This window comes from Rutilus rutilus (genome assembly GCF_951802725.1).
Source record: "Rutilus rutilus genome assembly, chromosome: 14".
In the NCBI taxonomy this organism is placed as follows: domain Eukaryota; kingdom Metazoa; phylum Chordata; class Actinopteri; order Cypriniformes; family Leuciscidae; genus Rutilus; species Rutilus rutilus.
Window position 1 is genome coordinate 28510449 of NC_140219.1, and position 22810 is coordinate 28533258.

At 45.4% G+C, this 22810-nt stretch overlaps 1 long non-coding RNA gene across 1 annotated transcript; it reads left to right on the forward strand.

The window, feature by feature from the left end:
• Positions 1 to 15926: 15926 nt before the first annotated feature.
• On the forward strand, positions 15927 to 16846 carry LOC311303401. The gene is made up of 2 exons (XR_014629751.1): positions 15927 to 16177; positions 16288 to 16846. It is a non-coding gene; the product is annotated as an uncharacterized lncRNA (long non-coding RNA).
• The last annotated feature ends 5964 nt before the right edge of the window (positions 16847 to 22810 follow it).

Genomic DNA, 22810 nt, shown 5'->3' on the forward strand with positions numbered 1-22810 from the left:
GAGCAGTGTTGTTGATCATTTTGAGGCCGCTGATTGTATCCTGCCTGAGTTGCTCCACCTGCTTCGAGTCTTTGAGTTCTGCGCTATACCAGTGGCCGAGGCTTTTGATGGGCTTCTCCAGAACTGTTGGTATTGGCTCGTTGTTGACCTGGAACCTCTCATTGGTAAGCTGGCCTTTGACAATGGAGATACTGCGGGATTTGCTGGGTTTAATCTCCATTCTTGCCCATTTGATGTTTCCCTGAAGTTTATCCAACAGGCGTTTGGTGCATGCATTTGTTGTTGTTATTGTCGTCATGTCGTCCATATATGCCCTGATTGGAGGAAGACGCAGCCCGCTCTTCAACCGCTCCCCTCCTACCACCCATCGGGATGCTCGAATAATGAGCTCCATCGCCATGGTAAACGCCAGTGGAGAGATAGTGCAGCCCGCCATTATGCCTATCTCGAGGTGCTGCCAGGCAGTTGTACTAGCCTGTGCTGTCACACAGAATTGCAGGTCCTGGAAATAGGCTTTGACCAGCCTTGTGATACCCTCTGGGACTTGGAAGAAATTGAACGCAGTCCACAAAATTTCATGCGGCACTGACCCAAAGGCATTGGCAAGATCCAAGAAAACCACATGCAGGTCTTTCTTCTCCTTCTTGGCTGTCTGTATCTGGTGCCAGATGACATTTGTGTGTTCCAGGCATCCTGAGAATCCACTTATCCCTGCCTTCTGCACTGAGGTGTCGACAAAGTTGTTCTTCTGCAAGAACACAGAGAGCCTCTGGGCCACAACACTGAAAAATATCTTTCCTTCCACATTCAGGAGGCTGATCTGGCGGAACTGATCGATGGTTGAGGAATTCTTTTCTTTGGGAATCAGGATTCCTCCTGCCCGTCGCCATGCCTTTGGTATAATTCCTTTTTCCCATGCCACTTTCATGAGCTTCCAGAGGTACTTCAAGACACCTGGTGCGTTCTTATAGAGCCTATATGGAACGCCATTGGGCCCAGGGGCTGAGGCTGTTCTTGCCCGCTTTACTGTACTCTCCACTTCACTCCAAGTAGGGGGTCTTGCTTCCAGCTGGTGCTCGGGTGGTTGAATTGGCGGCATATCATCCGGGATGCTGGCTGGCACATGCCTCTGGTTGTCGGAGTAGGTTTTCCTCAGGTGCTTCTCTAGTTCCCTTAAGGGTACTTTTAGGGTCCCAGTTTTCTCCTTGCCAAAGAGGTCTTTGACAAACTTGTAGGGATCTCTGTAGAAGGCAGTCCTCGTTCGTTCCTTCTTCTTATGTTGCTTTCTAAGGCATTCTGCTCTTCGCAGTGTTGCAATACGCTGCTTGATGTCACCCTGTAGTGCCTCAAGTCCTTTCCTTTCCACTTCTGTGGCCTTCCTCCATTGTTTTCTCAGGTTCCTTCTTTCTTTCACCAGTCGCTCAATCTCTTGTTGTCTCCTGGACTTGATATTGACTGATGGGTTCTTCTGCGTCCCAAGGTTTGGGGTTGTACTTTTCACCCCAAATCTCACTGCTCCATAGCTGTAAATGATCTCTCCGATCTTGTCCAGCTTTCTTTCCACGCACCCTTTCAGACCTTCTAGAAGATGGACGAGGTCTGTGTCTGTGGTTTCCCACTCCTTTTTCTGGCAGGATTTAGGCCACAAGATTTGAGGCTTCCGTCCATTCATCTTCCTCTCTACTGCTGTCTGTGGCTGGATGGGCTCTGGACTCATGTCCGTTGGTGGCTCTGTGCTTGGTTGAGCTTCGTCTGGGGTTCTGATACCCTGTGGACTGTGGTGAATATCCTGCCACTGGGCTTCACTCGACTGATTTGCCCTACCTCTGAGGAAGTAGTGGTCAATGCGAGGCCCCTCGCTAAGCTCTCTCAGGCACTTTTTCCTGCCCTGGTGGATCTTGAGACCCTTCTCTGATGTTATCTTTTTCCAGCCACAGATGCAGCTTTGAAGCTTGTGTCCTGCCAGTGCTGTTACTCCAACTCCTGTGCTGAACATTTGATTCATTGTCGTTTCCGTTCCAGGGTCTGTTACCGTGTGATCCACCGACGAGTCATCTTCCGCCCCCACTCTCGCAGACTCAAGGGGTATTCTTCCTTTTGAACTTTTCGTAGCCATAGTTGGGTGGATCCAAGTCACTGTATAGTGCAAGGCTCCTGCTAACACGGGTAGCTAACCCATGCCAGCCCCGTTGGGGTCTGTTCCCTCCTGTCAGCAGTCTCTTCAGGCCGTCACCAGGTCTTTCCCGGGTTGTCAGCTGCCCTTTCGCAGCAGTCACTGGTTTTGACACCAGATATCAGGATTCTTACTAGGACTAGTTGTTAAAGATCCCTAACTTTCAGCACAACAATTGAATGGGGATGTCATCTTGGGTGGGGTGAAATTTGGCACAGATCTCATGGTGCCACCAGTGTGACACATCTTCAGTTGTGTGCCCGACCTCATTGGGTGTTTCGGCCACTTATCACAAGACACCCTCTGCCGGGGTTGGCCCACCACGGGTTGATCAGACCCGGGTGTGTGTCGCACTGTGGTGGCATCATGCGATCATTTGGCAGCCCATGTTGCGTCCCTACGTTTCAGCCACAGCCAGTGACTGCTCCGTTCCGCTGCAGTGGCAAGTTCTTTAATTGCCCTCCGTTGGGACTGCCCTCTGATCCCTACTTCCTTCAAGAGCCTTGTAGTAGAGCTGGCTACAAAACCTCTGCATCCCACCTCCACTGGCCACACCTTCACGTTCCAGCCCCGCCCCTCGGCTTCGGCTGCTAAGTTGGCATATCGCAGCCTCTTCCGTTCGAATGCCTCGTCGATGGCATCCTCCCATGGGACAGTCATTTCAACGATGAAGACACGCCGGCAGGACTTGGACCAGAGGACAAGGTCTGGGCGCAGGTTGGTTGCTGCAATTTCGGGTGGGAAGGTGAGCCTCTGGTTAAGGTCTACCCGCATTTCCCAATCCCGGACTGTGTTCAGTGGGCCAGGGTCTGGGAGTGATGGCTTGGTCCACTGTTTCTCCCCTTCCCGCATGAAGGTTGTTCTCCGTGGGATGGTAGTCTGGGCATTTAGAGGTGTGGCGTTGGTATTTACCCTCTTGTTCTCAAGTTCGGCAGCCAGGCACTTCAGCACTTGGTTGTGGCGCCAGGTGTATCTTCCTTGAGTTAAGCTGGTCTTGCAACCCACCAGGATGTGTTTGAGGGTTGCTGGGGCTGCACAGAGGGGACAGGCTGGGTCCTCTCCATACCAGAGATGTAGGTTGGTTGGGGAGGGCAAGACATTGTATGTGGCTCTGATTATGAAACTTAGCCTATTAGCCTCCATGCCCCACATCTCACTCCATGTGATTTTTCTCCTCTCCACGCCATCCCACTTCATCCAGCGGCCTTGCTGGGCTTGGGAGACAGCCTTGGCACACCTGGCTGCTTCCTCCTGGTGGCGCACCTCCTCCACCACCATGTGCCGCCGTTCGGTTGGGGTAGCCTTTTGCCATGTGGGTGTTGCTGCTTCCAATCCAAGGCCCCCTCTGCCATGTTGGACATGCCCCACTATATCCCGGTGTCTGAGGGCAGCCTTTGCCGCCGCAACCGCTGCCGACGGCTTCCATTTCCTCCCCGTTGCTAGGGTAGGAGCAGCACCTCTGACGACTGGATCCCGGGATTCTGTGAGAGTCATTTCCAGCCTTGATTTGGCACATTTGTACTCCTCCACCAGGCTTGAGATTGGCAGGGAGAGGGCTCCGTTGCCATACAGGCCAATGCTGGTAAGGCATCTCGGCAGTCCAAGCCACTTCCTCACTTGTGCATTCACTAGTCTCTCCAGTCGAATGGCATGGGATAGCGTGACCTCATAGATAGAAATTGGCCACATGAGACGGGGCAGCAGCCCAAACTGGAAGCACCACAGCTTCAGCTTCCCTGGGAGAGCAGTGTTGTTGATCATTTTGAGGCCGCTGATTGTATCCTGCCTGAGTTGCTCCACCTGCTTCGAGTCTTTGAGTTCTGCGCTATACCAGCGGCCGAGGCTTTTGATGGGCTTCTCCAGAACTGTTGGTATTGGCTCGTTGTTGACCTGGAACCTCTCATTGGTAAGCTGGCCTTTGACAATGGAGATACTGCGGGATTTGCTGGGTTTAATCTCCATTCTTGCCCATTTGATGTTTCCCTGAAGTTTATCCAACAGGCGTTTGGTGCATGCATTTGTTGTTGTTATTGTCGTCATGTCGTCCATATATGCCCTGATTGGAGGAAGACGCAGCCCGCTCTTCAACCGCTCCCCTCCTACCACCCATCGGGATGCTCGAATAATGAGCTCCATCGCCATGGTAAACGCCAGTGGAGAGATAGTGCAGCCCGCCATTATGCCTATCTCGAGGTGCTGCCAGGCAGTTGTACTAGCCTGTGCTGTCACACAGAATTGCAGGTCCTGGAAATAGGCTTTGACCAGCCTTGTGATACCCTCTGGGACTTGGAAGAAATTGAACGCAGTCCACAAAATTTCATGCGGCACTGACCCAAAGGCATTGGCAAGATCCAAGAAAACCACATGCAGGTCTTTCTTCTCCTTCTTGGCTGTCTGTATCTGGTGCCAGATGACATTTGTTAAAGTAGAAATTATTGGGGAATGATCAGATAAAAGAAGTGGCAGAATATCCACTTTACTAATACAGGGAATTAGAGAAGGAGATATAAGTAAATAATCAATCCTTGAGTAGCTCTTATCACGAGCTGAAAAGAATGTATAATCCCTGGAACCATCATTTTGTAAACGCCAAACGTCACATATGTTAGAATGTCGCAAAAATTAGTTAAAACAACCAGAAATCCTTGAATCAGCTTCAGAGGCATGAGATCTATCTAGCTGAGGATCTAACACAGCATTAAAATCGTCCCCTCACACCACGAGACAGTCCTCCAAACTCACAACTAAACGTAGTAATTCTTGAAAAAATAACGGATCACCCTCGTTGGGTGCATAAACAGACACAAAAGCGTATTTAGTATTATTTAGAGAACCAACAACATAGGTAATTCGGCCTTCTTTATCCCCACCAGAACGTATAACAGAAAAGTTAGTAGAACGCCTAGACAATATCAGCACCCCTTTAGATTTATTGACGGCCGAAGAGGAGGAAATAATTTTAAAGTATCTATTTTGAAAGCGATGCACGTCAGCTGACTTCAAATGAGACTCTTGTATAAGGGCAAAAGAGACCTTTTTACATCTTAGATAATCTAAGCATTTGGTCCGCTTGACGGGGCTATTTAACCCATTAACATTCCATGACAATATATGTAAAGCCATAATTTAATGAGTAAAAGCTATGCAGACCAAACAGAAAAAACACAAACAAGAACAGTAAAAGAACGGGCAGCAAGCAAAGAGTTAAAACACACTCTTCTACCTGCCCTTAACGCAACAGTCTTTGGATACGCGGCCAACTAGCAGTCCGGCTCGTCTGTCGACACCTGACCTGACCCGGTCATTTTCCGGATGAGCAAAAAGAGAATCAATCCGTCTCAGTAAGGTCCTCCATGGGAAATGCAGATTCATGTTCCTTCCCTTCGGATTCTTGTGACACGACCGCCTCTGCCCCCTTCCGGGAAGATTTTGCGATGGGATTCATATTAAGGATGAACTTTTCAATCTCCGCCGGTGTCTCCAGCAGTGAGATCTTCCCTCGGTGAGTAACTTTAACTACCGCGGGATAGAGCAAAAAAGACGTAATTCCCGATTGGGTTAGCTTCTTCCTCGCCAATGCCATCGCTCTCCACTTAGATGCAGTGTGAGTGCTGTAGTCTGGGAAGAAAAGCAGTGGAGACCCATTATGAAGAATCCATTCAGGATCGCATTCCGATCTTGATATCGCAGCATCTTAAAGATGAACGTACACGGGGTAGATTTTTCGCGCTCACCGCTGTATACACAGTGAGCTCTTTCAATCTCCAGTACTTTGCCAACAAGAGAGGGGATCCATTTAGGAAGATTATTCTGTATAAATCGCAGAGGGTCATCTCCTTCTACACCCTCTTTTAGTCCCACTAGACGGACATTGGACTGACGGCTTTTGTCTTCGATTCTCGCCAACTTTTCCTTAAGGGAATCCACTGCTAGCTTCACTTCCACGGTGACTTTCTTTGCGTTGCGAAGAGCTGTCTGCATGTTGTCAAAGTTATTTCTGACCAGTCGAACGTCCTCTTCCAGGACTCCAAGTCTCTCCGCGATTGGGGCGAATTCTTCCTTAAACATTTCCCTGACGAAGCTAAGGTGCATCTTTAACTCGTCAGCAACAATGGCGCGAAGTTCCCCCTCAGGAACACTACTAGGGTCTTTGACTCGTTTTTTCTCCGGGGAAGCCAACGTTAATTGACGCTTTGCCATCTTCATTTGTTGCACCGTTATCAGAACAGCCAAGACTAACCAAGCATTGATCATTTTATTGAAAACAGTTAGATTAAGGATACCGAGTCAGGGAGCAGTCGAACTACACAGCCATTGCTACCGGAGGGTCACGTGATCTCTTCCTCATGTTTCATTTATAATATATAAACAGACGTGCAATTTGGTCAGAGCATCATAAAATACCCTATACATTGTTAAATGGTATAAAAATGCAGTAAATTATATGTTTTGATGAGAAAAAATTGTAGTCTAGTCAGCTTTCCTCAAACGAAACCGATTACAGTTAAATATAAAATTGATGACTTACCATCTGCAGAAATAGCAGAAGCAATTTCATCCCAGGCTTTTTCCTTGGAAGACAGGTCCTTGTAGTATTTGTTTTTTGGGTCATAAAGCACTTGACTTGAGTGCTTCTCGACCTCCACGATCAGCCTCATGTCCTCCATTGATACAGGTTGTGTTTACGTCATCTACCGGATGCACATGTTTACTAGAGCCTATAGAGCATAGTGTCTGTGTATTACATAATAAACTCAAATAAAGTTTATATCGTATTTTGTGGCTAGTTTGACTTTATTTTATTTTTTTATAATAATACACCACACTTTCACCCAAAACGAATAATTAAAAAGTTTAAATGGGTAAATACATATTTGTTATACTTAATTTTCTTTTCTGGCATAATTGTTAAAACACTAGACATTGGCATTGTTGTTAACTCTTGGCATGCTTATTCTGTGCATTTTGAGCACGTTTTGTGTTAAATCACATTTATTTTGTCCATCAAAAGTGTGCTTTCACTTTAATTGAGCGTGAGCAGCACAGCAAAAAATAGACCAGACGCCGAAACCCCCACTGCACTGCTGTTCACGCGACGCTCCTGCTTGACGCTCACGCGCTGCTCCTGCTCCCGGTGTGAATGCACTCATTGATTAACATGGACGCTGAAAAAAAATACGCGCCGGTTACGCACCGGCGTAACCGGTGAAAAATTCACACCGCAAGCGTCAGCGGCGCGTGAGCAGCGCGTATTTTTTCCGGCGTCCATGTTAATGGATTTAATGGATTAAACGGCGTTAAAATAGACTGGGCGCCGAAACTATCGCGGCACTGCTGTTCCTGCTCTGCTCCTGCTACGCGTTGCCGCGCCGCTTCTGCGTGCGGTGTGAATGCACTCAATGAATAACATGGACGCCGAAAAAAATACGCGCTACTCACGCGCCGCTGACGCTTGCGGTGTGAAACCGGCGTTACGGTGCGTGTCCACTACAGCGGCAAAACTCTGCTCAGTACCGCTGGCAACGCTGTAACGTCTCCGCTTTGGGGTGTGTCTGTTGCAAGTGTGTTTAATGTTTAAGTTTTTTTTAACACACGGACAGTATAATCATCAGCGATGCACGCGATTACATTTAGAAATAGACAAGCTTTGTTTCCAAATGCACCAAGCAAAGATCCTTTCAATTTTATAAACTTTTATAAACCCAACCAATATAATCACAATAAACACATCCAAAATAAAATCTTTAACATATAACAACTACAAAGCGTCTAATTTGTAAATAAAATGATTTACGCACTAAATCCATCATAAACTCCGGCACAATTTGCATATTTTTAAACTCTCAAAACAGAAGTCACATCCCGAACCTCACAGCAATTGGCTGCCGACCGCGTTTTTCGCTTGATATTTGCATAAAGTCGAGAACTGCCCAACCTTTTGACACTCTCGGTCGCTCTCAACGCTTTCTCCGGTCCACTGTCAATCCCAAAATGCACTGCACGAGCGTGAAGCTCGACTTCCATAGGAATGAATTGAAAACGCTCGCTCCGCTCGCACCGTGCCAGTGGACACGCACCGTTAGAGTAACACTGAAGCAGTGTTGAAGTTAATGATATCATTAATTGATTAATTAACTGATGATTGAGCATTAGTGATGAACACCTGATGTTAAGCAGAATCACTGAAGGAGAGAGGAACAGCAAGAACAATAAAAAGCAAAACACGAGAACTACAACTGACTTCCAGCCACAGAAGACATTAAATCTCTGAAGATCTCAGCAGAGGAGGATTAAACAACTCCAAAAAATAGCATTACCAGCTTCACTTATTACTGCGGAAGAGGATTAGGGCCAGGCAATAATAAAAAAATAAAACCATCTCAAGATTAAAGTCATTATAATGCGAGATTAAACTCGTTAACTTTAGAGAAAAAAAGTCGAAATACAATCTTGAGAATAAACTCATTAAATAGAGAATAAAGTCGTTGTGTTTCGAGAAAAAAATCGTTAAATTTCGAGAAAAGAAATCGAAATACAATCTTGAGAATAAACTCAGTACTCTCAGTCGTGTTTCGAGAAAAAAACTCGTTACATTTTTAGACAAAAAGTCGAAATAATCGTGAGAATAAACTCATAAAATTTCGAGAAATAAAGTCGAAATGAAATGTAGAGAATAACGCATTGGATCAGTGTTCATTATAGCCTACTGATAGAGGACATGGCAGAGTTGGATCACTTAGTCAAGCTATATTTTAGACTTTCTTTCAGTAACAAAGAATAGAACATTCTCGGCTAGGTCTTTTTAGAAGAAAAAATCTGTCCAATTTGCGCGATGTACTCGCTTTTGTCCAACGTGAAATTCATAGAGGTTTCGTGGTTTCCCAGGATACCATAAGACGCATTATTAAACTTGTTGATCCTCAAGGTGTGGAATTTCGACGAAGGAGAGTAGGCTACACTTGCGCTGGCCCAAATGCACTCTGGCACATGGACAGCTATGATAACTTAAAACCGTATGGCATTGCCATTAATGGCTGTATAGATGGTTACAGTCATTACATTCTGTGGATGGAGGCGTACACAACCAACAACGATTAATAATGCGTCTTATGGTATCCTGGGAAACCACGAAACCTCGATGAGGTTGATATCAGTAGGCTATGAACACTGATCGAATGCGTTATTCTCTACATTTAATTTTGACTTTTTTTTCTCGAAACACAAGGACTTTATTCTCGATATTTAATGAGTTTATTCTCAAGATTGTATTTCGACTTTTTTTCTCGAAATTTAACAAGTTTAATCTCGATTATAATGACTTTAATCTTGAGATGGTTTTATTTTTTTATTATTGCTTGGCCCTAATCCTCTTCCGTATATTACTAACCAGATTGCCTTTATTTTTTCATACGTCTACAGAAATTCCTAATGAGAATTAACAGAGGTTTAGATGTTGTTTTGTTTCATTTGACGTTACCATTATGGAGATTAGTGTTTTCATTAGTTGTGCTCTTGACCCTTGACTTTTTAACATTAGTTTTTCTTTGATTGCTGAAACTGTGTGATATTAAGGGTGTACTCACACTAGGTACGGTTGCCATGAACCGGGCCCGAGTACGATTGTCCCCCCTCCCCACTCCCCCACTGGCCTGCACTCACATTAGGGCTGTAGTACTCGAGTCCGGTCTTGGACTCGAGTCCGGACTCGAGACCGTTTTTCTATGGTCTCGGACTTGTCTCGGACTCGCTGGTATTCGGACTCGGACTTGTCTCGGTCTCGGCCACTGGTCTTGCCAAATATGGCTTTTGGTCTCGACCGAGTCCAGGAGTCTTTATTATGTTCCCAGTAATCACACATACGTCTCCGCGATATTAAAACAAAATATTATTGGAGGGAAAGTGAAACACTGGCCACTTAATAACTATGGGCATTTCGGGTCTTTTTCGTGAGCCGGCTCGTTTCACTCAGCTCACTGAAAAGAGCCGGCTCTTTTGACTCACAAACGGCTCTTTAAAAAATAAATGTTTAAATAAACTCGCTGAAAGTCCACCGCTAGTGCAACGTGAATATTCACATTTTTGATTGTCCTTAACACCCCGAAAACTAGCCTGCTTGCCTTGCACATCTAATTAATGGGCAAAGGTTTCCGACTTTTTTCTTACCTTTCTTTCTTTGCCTATTCCACGAGTGGTAACGTTAGGCTCCAATGACTGGCTGTTTTAAAATATAGCAAATATCGAAACAAAATAACCAGCTCATAACTTGCAGGTTTGCTTAGTGGCAAACTTTTTTCATTTGATTGGTTCAACCGCCACCCGCCTGAATTTAATTAAAATATTATTTTTCGTCACGTCATCCGCCCGATCCGCGGTTTATCCGCATCTCTTGTGTGTGTGTGTGTGTGTGTGTGTGTGTCTGTGAGTTGGCTCGGCCTTCCCTCATGCAGTTTAATTGGTTGACATCGCGTGTATGATTGACAGGAACAGAATGTGAGGCTGATCAGACAGTCGAAACGAATGTGTGTGCTCCTTTAGGCCTATATAATTTTTTTTTTTTTTTTGTTCTTTGAATTTGTCAATTATTTTAAATAAAATTAAAATTATTCATTATTTCATTATTACATAGTGATTTAATTTCTATAGGCTATAGCCTATATTTTTTTAGCAGACCTTTTTTTTTCCTGTCCTGGACTCGGTCTTGACTCGGACTCGAACCTTTTTGGACTCGGTCTTGACTCGGACTCGAACCTCTTTGGACTCGGTCTTGACTTGGACTCGACTAGTCCTGGTCTTGGACTTGTCTTGGACTCGACAAAGGTGGTCTTGACTACAGCCCTAACTCACATAGGGTTTCAGCATTCGTGCCGGAGCACGCTTACGTCATTATGGTGTGACGGTTTCGGGATAAACAGGAAGAGCGGCGCATCGCTCTGAGTCCATCGCTCTGTTTACTTTGTGGATAATTTTGAGTCGTTTGGTCCACAGCCCTCTCACAGCCTGTTGTTAAACAGATCTATCGCCTTTGTGGCACGAAAATTTTCACGTAATCGTGCTGCTCGTATGAGGAGGTTTGCGTCACGCGTCCTGTTCCGTGCTCCAGCACGGTTAGCGCTCACACTGCATGCGAACCGCGCCCGAGTCCAACTGAACCGTGCTCTGGCCCACCTCTTCCAACCGGGCCAGGGCCGGCTAATCGAGCCGCGCCCGGGCACGGTTCGGAGCACTCACACTAGTCAAACGAACCGCGCTTTGGTGGTCAAACGCACTCGGGCACGGTTCAAACTGGCTAGTGTGAGTACACCCTAAGTCACATTTGTTGTGGAAAAAACTAAACTAACAAAAAAGAGATATAGGGCCCTATTTTAACGATCTGAAACGATCTTGGCGCTGTTGCTATTTTCCCGGCGGGATAGATGACTCTTACGCCTGGCGCAAATCTAAAAGGGGTTGGTCTGAAGTAGCTTCATTATTCATAGGTGTGGTTTGGGCGTAACGTGAAATAAACCAATCAGAGCGAAATCTCACATTCCCTTTAAGAGCAGGCGCGCTTGTTCTAAAGCGGATTCCTATTATAACGGCGGATTTGTCAGGCGCACGACAGGAGCAGTTCAAGGTGGAGCGGTGGAGGGAAAAGTCCGCTTTGTGCGGGTGCAAAATAGGAATGATACATGCGTCAGTGTACAAAGTCAATTGCGCTGGGTGCAAGATAGGGCCCCAAGTGTTGCTGGTTATGTTTTGATTATGAGATATGACAAAAATAAAAGCAAATAGTACAAATTAAAGAAAATAACCAGACAATTCAGCTGCATAATTTATGCATGTTGCAATGCATGCTGGGAGTCATGGACGACCTTTTGTACTATGCTGGTTCCCATCATGCATTGCAGCATGAAATTAAGCTTTTGATTGTCACCATTGTTGAGATTCAATCGCCGATTCTGGATGTCTGTGTTTGTCTGGTTGATACAGAAGTTCACAACGTTTCAAGCACAAACCGTTTTCAAAATCCTTCATATTTTCTGGTTGTCAAAACATCAATAGATCTCATTCTGTAGAAACGCATTGATACCATAATCAAACATAGAAAACATCACCCATATAAATACATTACACAATAAATGAGATCAGTGAAGCAGGCCATTAAATGATGATTGTGACCATTAACAAACAGACATCGTCATCTGAACCATTCTTTCAGCTTTTTCGCCAAAATAAATATATTTTAAAGACACAGCTAAAGCAGCCAAAGAAAATTTAATGTTCAAGGGTCGAGAGCCCAACTAAAGCACACACTGATCACTATCATGGTAACATCAAATGAAACAATACAATCTCTCTCTCTCTCTCTCTCTCTCTCTCTCTCTCTCTCTCTCTCTCTCTTTTCTCTCTCTCTCTCTCTCTCTCTCTCTCTCTCTCTCTCTCTCTCTGACCAGTCACTTTTTAATAAGAACTTATGTAGACGTATGACAGAAATAAAGTCAATCTGGTTTGTAATAAGTGAAGCTGGTAATGCTGTTTATGGAGTTGTTTAATCCTCCTCTGCTGAGATCTTCAGAGATTTAATGTCTTCTTTTATCTTCAATTGATTTCATCTTTTTTCTGTTCTTCTTGTTCCTCTTTCCTTCGGTGATTCTGCTTGATAACAGCAGGTATTCAACACCCAGAATGCATTGCATTTTTTTACAGCAATTTTTTACAGTGATATCATGCAATCGTGGTTGTATCTCTCTATTAGTGTTACTGGATCTTAGTGCTGCATACGATACCATAGACCACACCATTCTTTTGAATAGACTCGAAAATTATGTTTGCATTAGTGGAATTGCATTAGCATGGATTAAATAATACTGACCGTTATCAGTTTGTGAGCAGTAAACGAAGAGGTGTCATATCGATCACAAGTTCAGTATTGATTACCGCAAGGATCAATACTAGGACCGTTGCTGTTCACTCTGTACATGCTACCTTTGGGAGATATTATTAGGAAGCATGGCATTCATTTTCACTGTTATGCTGGTGAAACTCAGCTCTAGATTTCTTTGTGCCCCGATGAAACTTACCAATTCATAAAATTAACGGAATGCATATGTAGCAGACTGACTGAATCCACTAATGAGGATTTCATTCACCTGTGCTTAATTTAAGCCCCCGCCCCTTTCCTGGTTGATATAAGGGATGTGTGTTTGCCACATGGCATGCGTCTTGGTATTGGCCTTGTGACGTCATCCATGGTTGCTGCAGGCTTGGACTGTAAGCTGGCTTCCTCGTCTGCTGTGTGCTGGCTGCCCACGCCTCACAGGTATGAGTAGCCGTTTTTATATAACCAGAAGAAATTGACTGTGGCTGATTATTTACATTTTGTTTTTAGCATGTCATTGATAGCATGTGTTCCTGACTGAGCTGGTGTACTGCAATATGGTGCGCGACTGCAAAGCGGTTTGTGCGCCGGCATCATTCTGCGGTATGTAAGATTATAGTTTTGTGTGTTAATTTGTTTCTGGTTTTAACATTATCTTTCTGCTCAGCAGGCCCCCCCTGCATAACTGAGGGTTTTTTGGGCTATTCGTGAGAATCATGTATCAATGCTGAACTGTGATCGCGTATAATTGCGACTGCGTCGCTGTTTTGCCTCGACGTTCATCACAATAGCAACTATTAACTGCTGTGACTTTGTCGCACGTTGCTATTGAGTACTGTGTATTCCTCTGACTGTGCGAGCTGGTTGGTTGTCTCCTCTGGCCACCTTCTATTGAATTCCATTGGTTTGAAGCATCTTGTATGTATGTTTAACTGTGGGTAATGTATGTTTGATTATTTGGTTTTTCAATGTCAACTTGTTTTTATGTGGTACTGAGTCCTAATTATGTCAAGTGGTTTAGATCCTTGAAGTATTTGACATCTTATCTTCCTGAGTTGTTTATGTTTGTTGTGTGTTTCTCATTGTTGTCTTTGTTGCAGGAGCTGGGGGTTTCTGGAGGGCGAAGGCGAAGCTGCTATGTGTGGCATGTTCACACCTAGTGCTGTGTGTCTTCTGGCATTTAACCCTTCACGTGTGTGTGCGGGCATTTGTAGTGGATTATTTGGGTGGGTTTGTTTTCCAATTTGGCAGCCGGCCCGGACCTCCAGATACCTCTGCTCTTGATTGCTGAGTTTCTTTAAATTGTGTTTGTTATTTAAAGTGTGTGTATGAGTAGATGCTAATTGATGGTGTTCATCATATTATAATGCCAGTGTAAGAGTTTTAACTTTGAATTTCCAACTATTTATTCAACATTGACAAAGAAAATAAAAATTTTCTATGTATATGACTCGTGTCCTCTCACCCATCCACTCAAGACGAACCTGTGTGCCCTTAGGGCTATTTCCCTGGTTTTCCGGGGTGGCGTAGTCGATCATATATTGCCATTTCTGTTAAAAGTGTGGTAAACCTTTCTCAACTCTATTACTCTCGCACCGCCGCACCGCTACACATAGCTGATATTAAAAAACTGGAAGACTAGTCTCAAGTCTTCGTCGTCAGTTAGGAACCTGTGTGTGCTCTTTGATACTAATCTTTCATTTGAAAGCCACGGTTTCTAGCATCTGTAAAACCGCATTCTTCCATCTTAAAAATATCTAAATTACGACATATGCTCTCTATGACAAATGGGGTACAGTTAGTTCATGACCTCAAGGCTAGATTATTGTAATGCTCTAATGGGTGGTTGCCCTGCACGCTTAATAAAGCTGGTCCAAAACGCAGCTCAAGTTCTTATCAGAACCAGGAAGTATATGACCAAATTAACCTGGTTCTGTCAACACTGCATTGGCTCTCTATTAAACATTGTTTACATTTTTTTTAAATATTGCTGATTACTTACAAAGCACTAAATGGTTTTGCTCCCCAGTACTTGAGCGAGTTCTTAACGCATTATAGTCCTTCACTTCTATTGCGATCTCTAAATTCTGGCCAGTTGATAATACCCATCAAGGCAACACTTGATCCAATAATACTAACAATTTATTTTATTTTCTCTTCTACTTTAGTAGTCTCTTTTCTTTTCTCTTCTCTTTTCTTTTCTTTTTCTCTTCTAGTTCTACTTTTCTTTAGTCTAATGCAGTATACATATTTTATCTATTTTTTTATAATAAAGAAATATGTATACTGCATTAGACTAAACTGGGAAGGATCACAGCACTTGCATATTGTTGTCCTATTGTTAGTTTAATTGCTTTTGTATAAAAGCGTCTGCTAAATGATTAAATGTAAATATAAATGTAGATATCAAAATCAACTGCAGGCAGTATCCTACTTAGCACCTAATAGTCTTCCTAGCATTGTTCGAGAAGCAGACACACTCTGTCAGTTTAAATCTAGACTGCATCCCTGAAGTGTCAGCAGAGATTGTGTCAACTACTCTCCCCTGTGAAGGCATGACAGCCATCGGCTGATCCTCAACAAACCCGTCTCCATCCCGGTGTGATGACTCCAATCTTCAACCAGATGGAACTGGATAAATATTCTTAATGTTCCGATCCAATCTGACTTCTGACCTGCCCTTATGAAAAGAAAATATATTTCCCTATATATGAATGATCAATATATTAAATGGTTTAACAGTATATTTGAAAATATACCGAATAATATATTGTCTTAATATAGTACAATATGTAACCGGGGCAGGAATAGCCTGATATTTGATTAATTCCCTTGGTGATTTGCCCTTATGTTTGCTTTGCGCTGTCCCCTTTAAGAGTGTGTGCATGCGCAGATGAGAGAGAGCGTGTCAGACTAAAAGAGAGCGCAGTTTGAGACAGAGTCACACAGAGGGAGAAATAGTCGATTAAACTGTTAAAGAGAGAACATTTCCAGTTTGATATTGACTTGTGAATCTGTGGTGATAACAGCCGTGTGATATTGTCGAGTGTATGGTTGATTTCGCTGCTTATACGAGTGTGGTGTTCCTGCACGTGAGAGATCTTCCGTGGGGAAAGGAAATACAGAGACGTTGGGGAAGATTGAGCGTGAGTTACTCTGTAATATGTTATAAAAAGTTGTTGAAAGGTTAAATAACACGGTTTATTTCATATATTAATGCAACTTTGAGTAATTATTGTTCTTTATGCCGTGTTAGAGGGGAGAACAGCCACACGTGATATTGCACGTGCACCAGCTGCCACGTGAGCTTTTTCTGTGCGTTTCAAAGTCTCAATAAGAGTGAGTTTTGATCATTTTATTCTCCTAAAGTGTTTATGTATAAGTTATAAAGAATATTTGTACCTTTGTTCGTGTATACTATTTTTCTTGTGTAGTTACTGTTTGACTTGAACAGAAGGGGTCAAACTGTGTATTGTAATGTATTAATGTGGTGAAATGTGCAGATTTCTCATGTATGCTGTTTTATTTCTTTCATTAGGCACATACAGGCCACTACCGTTGTTTTTGGCACTCATTTTATTTGTTTCTGAGATTATCAATGTGAAAACCACCTTTTTATTTGTTTTGTTTTGTAAGACTCTTATTACTTTGTTTTCTGCACTCATTGGAGTCAGTTTGATAGTTTATTTTGTTATGCCAATTTCACTTATTAATTGGAATGGTTTCTAAAACTGCTTTTCTCTTGAACAAAAATATACATTAACGCTGTGTCTCATTTGAGGCTCAGTCAGGAATAAAAGAACCCGTTTTCTTTAGATGTTATGGCTGTGTCTTATTTCCTGACATAACGTTTGAACGGCCACATCTAATTTGGTACCAGGAGTGGGGTTTCCGTTTTTTTTTTGTTTGGGGATTGGTTTATTTTTGTGATAAGAGTGCTAAAATAGTAGGGTGCAAACAACGGTAGTGGTTAAGAGCGGCTGAGTGCTATAAGGACCTGCAGAATATTGTGTGCCATCCTGAAAGGAGCTGCAGGAGGACCAAGGGCCAGCAAACCTGGACTGCTGCGTCGGAGGAGATTGTGAAGGACGGTGCTTATTGAACTGACTGTTTGAGAACTGAGACTTTCTGCAACTGTGAGTCATTGACGCTGAAGACATGGACGATGCATCCTCCCAGGGTGAGGACATTCAGGGTGCAGGTGCTGCAGCTCCGGAAATGGACATTGAGGGAGGTAACCCCATCTCGCAGCTACAGTCACAGATACTGGAGTTGGGACGTAGACATGATCAAGTAATGTCAACGCTTTCTAACATGACTAATGTACCTACTAGATCTTATGTGTATATCCCAAGAGAGAGACAAATTGTACCTTTCAGTGGGGATCCGGGTAAAGATTGCCAAAATGTGGATGAGTTCATTGAGGAACTTGAGAGAGTAATCAGAGTGAGGGGTTTAAATACAGAGGATCAGGTGGATTTTATCCTCTCCCACTTAAGGGGTTCCGCTCTAGATGAAGTCAGGTTGTGTATGGGAGGGGAGGATAAGTTACCTCAAGACATGTTCTCCTACTTGAGGGCAGCCTTCAGGGAAAAGCGAAGCACCCCCCAGTTGTTACATGCATTTTATGCACGGAAACAATTGGATGGTGAAGATTTCCGTGATTATTCACACGCCCTGTCCTTGCTGCTCAATGCTGCACTCCAGCAGTCACCCCATATTGTTCCGAACATGCAGCTGGCATTGCGAGATCAGTTTATAGAGGGGGTGAGGGATTCAATTCTCCGTAGGGAACTGCGTAAGGTGGTTAGAGAGCGACCTCACGCTACATTATTTGAAGTCCGTGAGGAGGCCCTTATGTGGTGTTTGGAAGAGAGACCCCGTGCAGCTAATCTTGCTAGAAACCGAAATCTAGTGGGTGTGGGGGAAAATGTAGAGCATGCGAGAATGTCTGCGACCGTACCAAGTGACTTGAGTGTAGCCCTGCAGGAAGTAATTAAGGTAATTACACAACAAGGGAAAGCAATCGGGGAACTTACCAATGCTGTCCGTGACCTCACGATCCAGAGGTCTGACCCAAGTGGGGAGAAACCTAGTAAGGCCAGGTTTAAGCCAAAATATACCCGTGATGGCCAACCCATTTGTTTGAGATGCGAGGGTGTTGGACACATAGCCCGACAATGCACGGTGCCACGCTTCCGTGAAAACCCTGTGCCAGCTACGCCAGAGTCTCAGAGTCTTCAGGGAAACTGTGCGCCTCCATTGCGAAGAGCCGAGCAATGAGAGGTGGCACTGATGGCTCAAACAGTGGCACCCTTACCAAAGAGCGATTCCTGGAGCGTGCAGTGGGCAAGTGCCCAGAAGTCGAAATTTACATTGGGGGGGTAGCTGTCAGGTGCCTATTGGACACTGGCAGCAATGTGAGTACTTTGACAGAGAGCTTCTTTAAAGAGCATCTTCATGGAGAAGATAAAGACATGCATTGTACGACCAAGTGGTTGAAGATCACCGCTGCCAATAGGTTGCCGCTTCCCTACCTTGGGTATGTCGAACTTGATATCCAGGTAATGGGTTTGACTATACCTGGGTGTGGGTTCCTGGTGATTCGTGACCAAGAGGAAGGGGCAACTGACTCAGCGCCCCCAGGCATACTTGGCATGAACATAGCGCAGCGCTGTAAACAGTTGATTCTGGCCGAGTTTGACAATGCTTTGGAAGGGACGTTGGATGCTGACTGGAGAGCCGCCTTTAACAAGGTGCAAGAGGCTATCCCAGTGGAGGCGACCTCTATGGTTCGGACAATAGGCACACATAAGCTGTATGTACCTGCAGGCTCAGTTGCTACAATTCAAGCTAAAACACACAAGGAACTGATTGGAAATAGGGGCTTAGGATTGTTTGAACCAGGTAATACATCATTGCCAGGTGGCCTGGTCCTGGTTCCTACCTTGGTGTCACCTGGTAGTCGAGTGTTCCCAGTGCAGGTAGTAAACTTGTCACCAGAGGATGTGTGGTTGCCGCCTAAGTTGAAACTCGGGATACTTACCCAGGGTCGTCGCTTTGAGGGTAGCTCCTGCGAGGTTACATTCCATCGTATCTCCGCGGATCATGAAGAAGTTACTGTCCACCAGAGATCAATGACAGGGGTTGGGAGTGACCTGCAGTGTCCATTGGAGAAGGTGCGGATAGGTGGTACCCCTACACAGCAGGCAGAGCTGAAGGCACTCCTGATGAAGTACTTGGATGTGTTCGCCACCTGTGACGAAGACCTTGGTTATGCTGACCTGGTAAAACATGAGATTCCCCTGAAAGATGACCTCCCTGTCTCACAGCCATACCGACGAATACCCCCAAACCAATTTGAGGAGGTAAAGGACCATATCTCCGGATTACTCAAGAAGGGTGTCATCCGAGAAAGCTCCAGTTCGTACGCTTCTCCGGTGGTGTTAGTTCGTAAGTCTGATGGGAGTCTCCGACTATGCGTGGATTACAGGAAGCTGAACTCTAAAACTAGACGTGACGCATTCCCATTGCCACGAATTGACGAGAGTCTGGATGCTTTGAGCAAGGCCAAGGTGTTCTCATCTATTGATCTTGCGAGTGGCTATCATCAGGTGGCAGTTCATGAGAAGGACCAGAACAAAACAGCCTTCATTACACCATTTGGGCTGTATGAGTACCAGCGGATGCCGTTTGGACTCTGTAATGCGCCTGCGACATTCCAGCGCCTCATGCAAAGCATAATGAGTGATCTGGTCTTTCAAATGGTACTTGTATACTTGGATGATTTGCTTATCTATTCAAGTACATTTGAGGGACACTTAGTGAGGCTCGAGACTGTGCTAAAAAGGTTGAGGGAGGCTGGTCTAAAGGTAAAGGTGGAAAAGTGCCATTTTCTGCAGTCCGAGGTAAAGTTCCTGGGGCATGTTGTATCAGCGCAGGGGGTGTCTACAGACCCAGACAAAGTGAGTGCAGTGAAGCAGTGGCCGATCCCTAACACTCTAAAGGAGCTGCGATCCTTTTTAGGGTTCTGCAGTTACTATCGAAGATTCATTGAGGGTTTCTCTAGAGTGGCAGGTCCGCTTCATGATGTGGTTAACACTTGTGTTCGCCAGGGGAGTGTGGTTCAGGCCAATAAGTTGTTCAAGGGCTCCTGGACAACAGAATGCCAACAGGCCTTTGAGCACCTCAAGGAGAAGCTTACCTGTGCGCCAACGTTGGGCTATGCGGACTTCACCCTACCGTTTGTGCTGGAGACTGACGCCAGTAACCTGGGATTAGGCGCTGTGCTATACCAGCAGCAAGGGGGAAGGAAAACCGTGATAGCATATGCAAGTCGGAGGTTGAGGGGTGCAGAGCGAAATGACAGGAACTACAGCAGTATGAAGCTGGAGCTCCTGGCACTCAAGTGGGCAGTGGGGGAGAAGTTCAGGAGTTACCTGCTGGGCTCGAAGTTTACTGTCTTAACAGATAACAACCCTCTGTGCCATCTCAACACGGCCAAGCTGGGTGCAATTGAACAGAGGTGGGTTGCACAGCTTGCAGTCTTCGATTTTGACGTGCAGTACCGTCCTGGTCGGTGTAACACTGCAGCCGATGCTCTCTCTAGAAGACCAGGGCTAGAGGGAATGGAGGTGGTAACTGAAGATTCAGAATACGACGGCTGTGTGGCTATTTGCAGCGGGCTCCGCACCGGGACGGCAGTGGAGGCTGATCTGTCAGGGCTAATGGAAGGGCCTAGAAATGGAGGGACAATACAGCTACAATCAGCCATGGTTGATCAAGGGAATGAAGAGGGACAACTCCTGGAGAATACCCCAACGCTACCTGGATACACGAAAGATGAGCTCCGTCAGTTCCAGGAGGAAGATCCGACCATCAGCACGCTGAAGTGTTTCTGGGATAGGAAGAGGAAACCCACAAATCATGAGAGAAAAGGCTTGTCTCGATCTGTGCTCTTGTTGCTTAAGCAGTGGGATAGAATTCAAGAGAGAGAGGGGCTGTTGTTTAGAGTCATTGACGATGTGTTCAATGGGGAATGCCGACAGTTGCTGCTCCCTGCATGTCTGGTCAAGCTGGTGTTGCAAAGTGTCCATGACCAGATGGGGCATCAGGGCATTGAGAGGACGCTGAGCCTGCTCAAGCAGCGTTGTTATTGGGTTGGGATGAGTGATGCTGTAGATAAGTGGGTGAAGGAGTGCCAGCGATGCGTGTTAGCCAAAATGCCGCAGCCGAAGATACAAGCACCTTGGGCCCCGTTCTTGGCGTCACATCCATTAGAGGTGGTTGCGATGGATTTCACCACACTAGAGCCTGCATCGGATGGGCGGGAGAATGTCTTAGTTGTAACCGATGTATTTACTAAGTTCAGCCAGGCGTTCCCCACCCGCAATCAGAAGGCAGACACTACAGCTAAGGTCCTTCTGAAGGAATGGTTCCTTAAGTATGGTGTGCCACAACGTCTTCACTCAGACCAGGGGAGGAACTTTGAGAGTGCCGTTATTGCAGAACTCTGTAAGCTGTACGGGGTAAGGAAATCCCGCACTACGCCACATCACCCCCAGGGAAATGCGCAGTGTGAGAGATTTAACCGCACTCTGCACGATCTCTTGCGTTCATTACCACCTGAGAAGAAACGGAGATGGCCAGAGTACTTACCTGAGCTGGTGTACGCCTACAATGTGACTCCCCATTCTTCCACTGGTTACTCTCCATACTACATGCTGTTTGGGATGCAGCCACACTTACCAGTAGATGCCTTGCTGGGTCAGGAGACAGGAGGGGAGATAGAGCCTACCTGGTTGTCTGTCCATAAGGAACGGCTCCAGGATGCACACTCCAGAGCACGAGAGTATGCTGAAAGAAAGGCAGCGGACCGTGTTGCCCAGCGTGAGAATGTGGTGTATTGTCCAGAGGTAGCAGTGGGTCAGCAGGTGTATTTACGATATCGTCCTCCAGGAAGGAACAAGATCCAGGATGCCTGGGCTCCCACGGTGTATACGGTAGTTGAGGTGCATGGAACAACCTACACCGTGGAACCGGTGGGAGGTGGTCCTGCAAAAAGAGTGCATAGGTCAGACATCAGGCCCTGTCCAAGACCAGTCCCAGTGCCGATGCCTAGGAAAAGAGTGACACCTGTAAAAGTTCCTACCTTGGAGTTGGTAGAAGGGATGCCTACACTGGATGCAGAATGTGTGCTGGTGGAGGAAACCAGATGGACTAAGGAGGATCCAGTGGACAAAGTGCTTGGGAGGTTGCAGCACCCAGTGGTGCAGCCAGAGGATGATGCTGAAATGAGAGAATTGGAGGGCAATGATGGAGTGCAAGTAGATGATGAGGCGAGTATAGTAAGACAGCTCCCTCAGCCCAAAACAAAAAGAAAGGATTCAACATTGGATGTGGTGGTTACTAGGCCAGTTCCTGTTCCCCGAAAGCCCAGGGCAGAGAGTGCCCAGGTGGATGTACCCTGTCCTTCACCACGCAGGACCCAACGGTCTACTGCTGGGGTTCATAGCAATCCAAACAGGCTGCCTAAATCGGCTTGCAATTCTGTGTCTTTCAGTCCCGATGTTCTTTCCCAAGTGTTAGCTGGAATAGTTTTGTATACATCTGGAAAACTACAAGGAGTAGTGGATGATTAAAGCATGTTTGAAGTCATCGAGGACGTTGACTGTAGGCAGGGGAGAGTGTAACCGGGGCAGGAATAGCCTGATATTTGATTAATTCCCTTGGTGATTTGCCCTTATGTTTGCTTTGCGCTGTCCCCTTTAAGAGTGTGT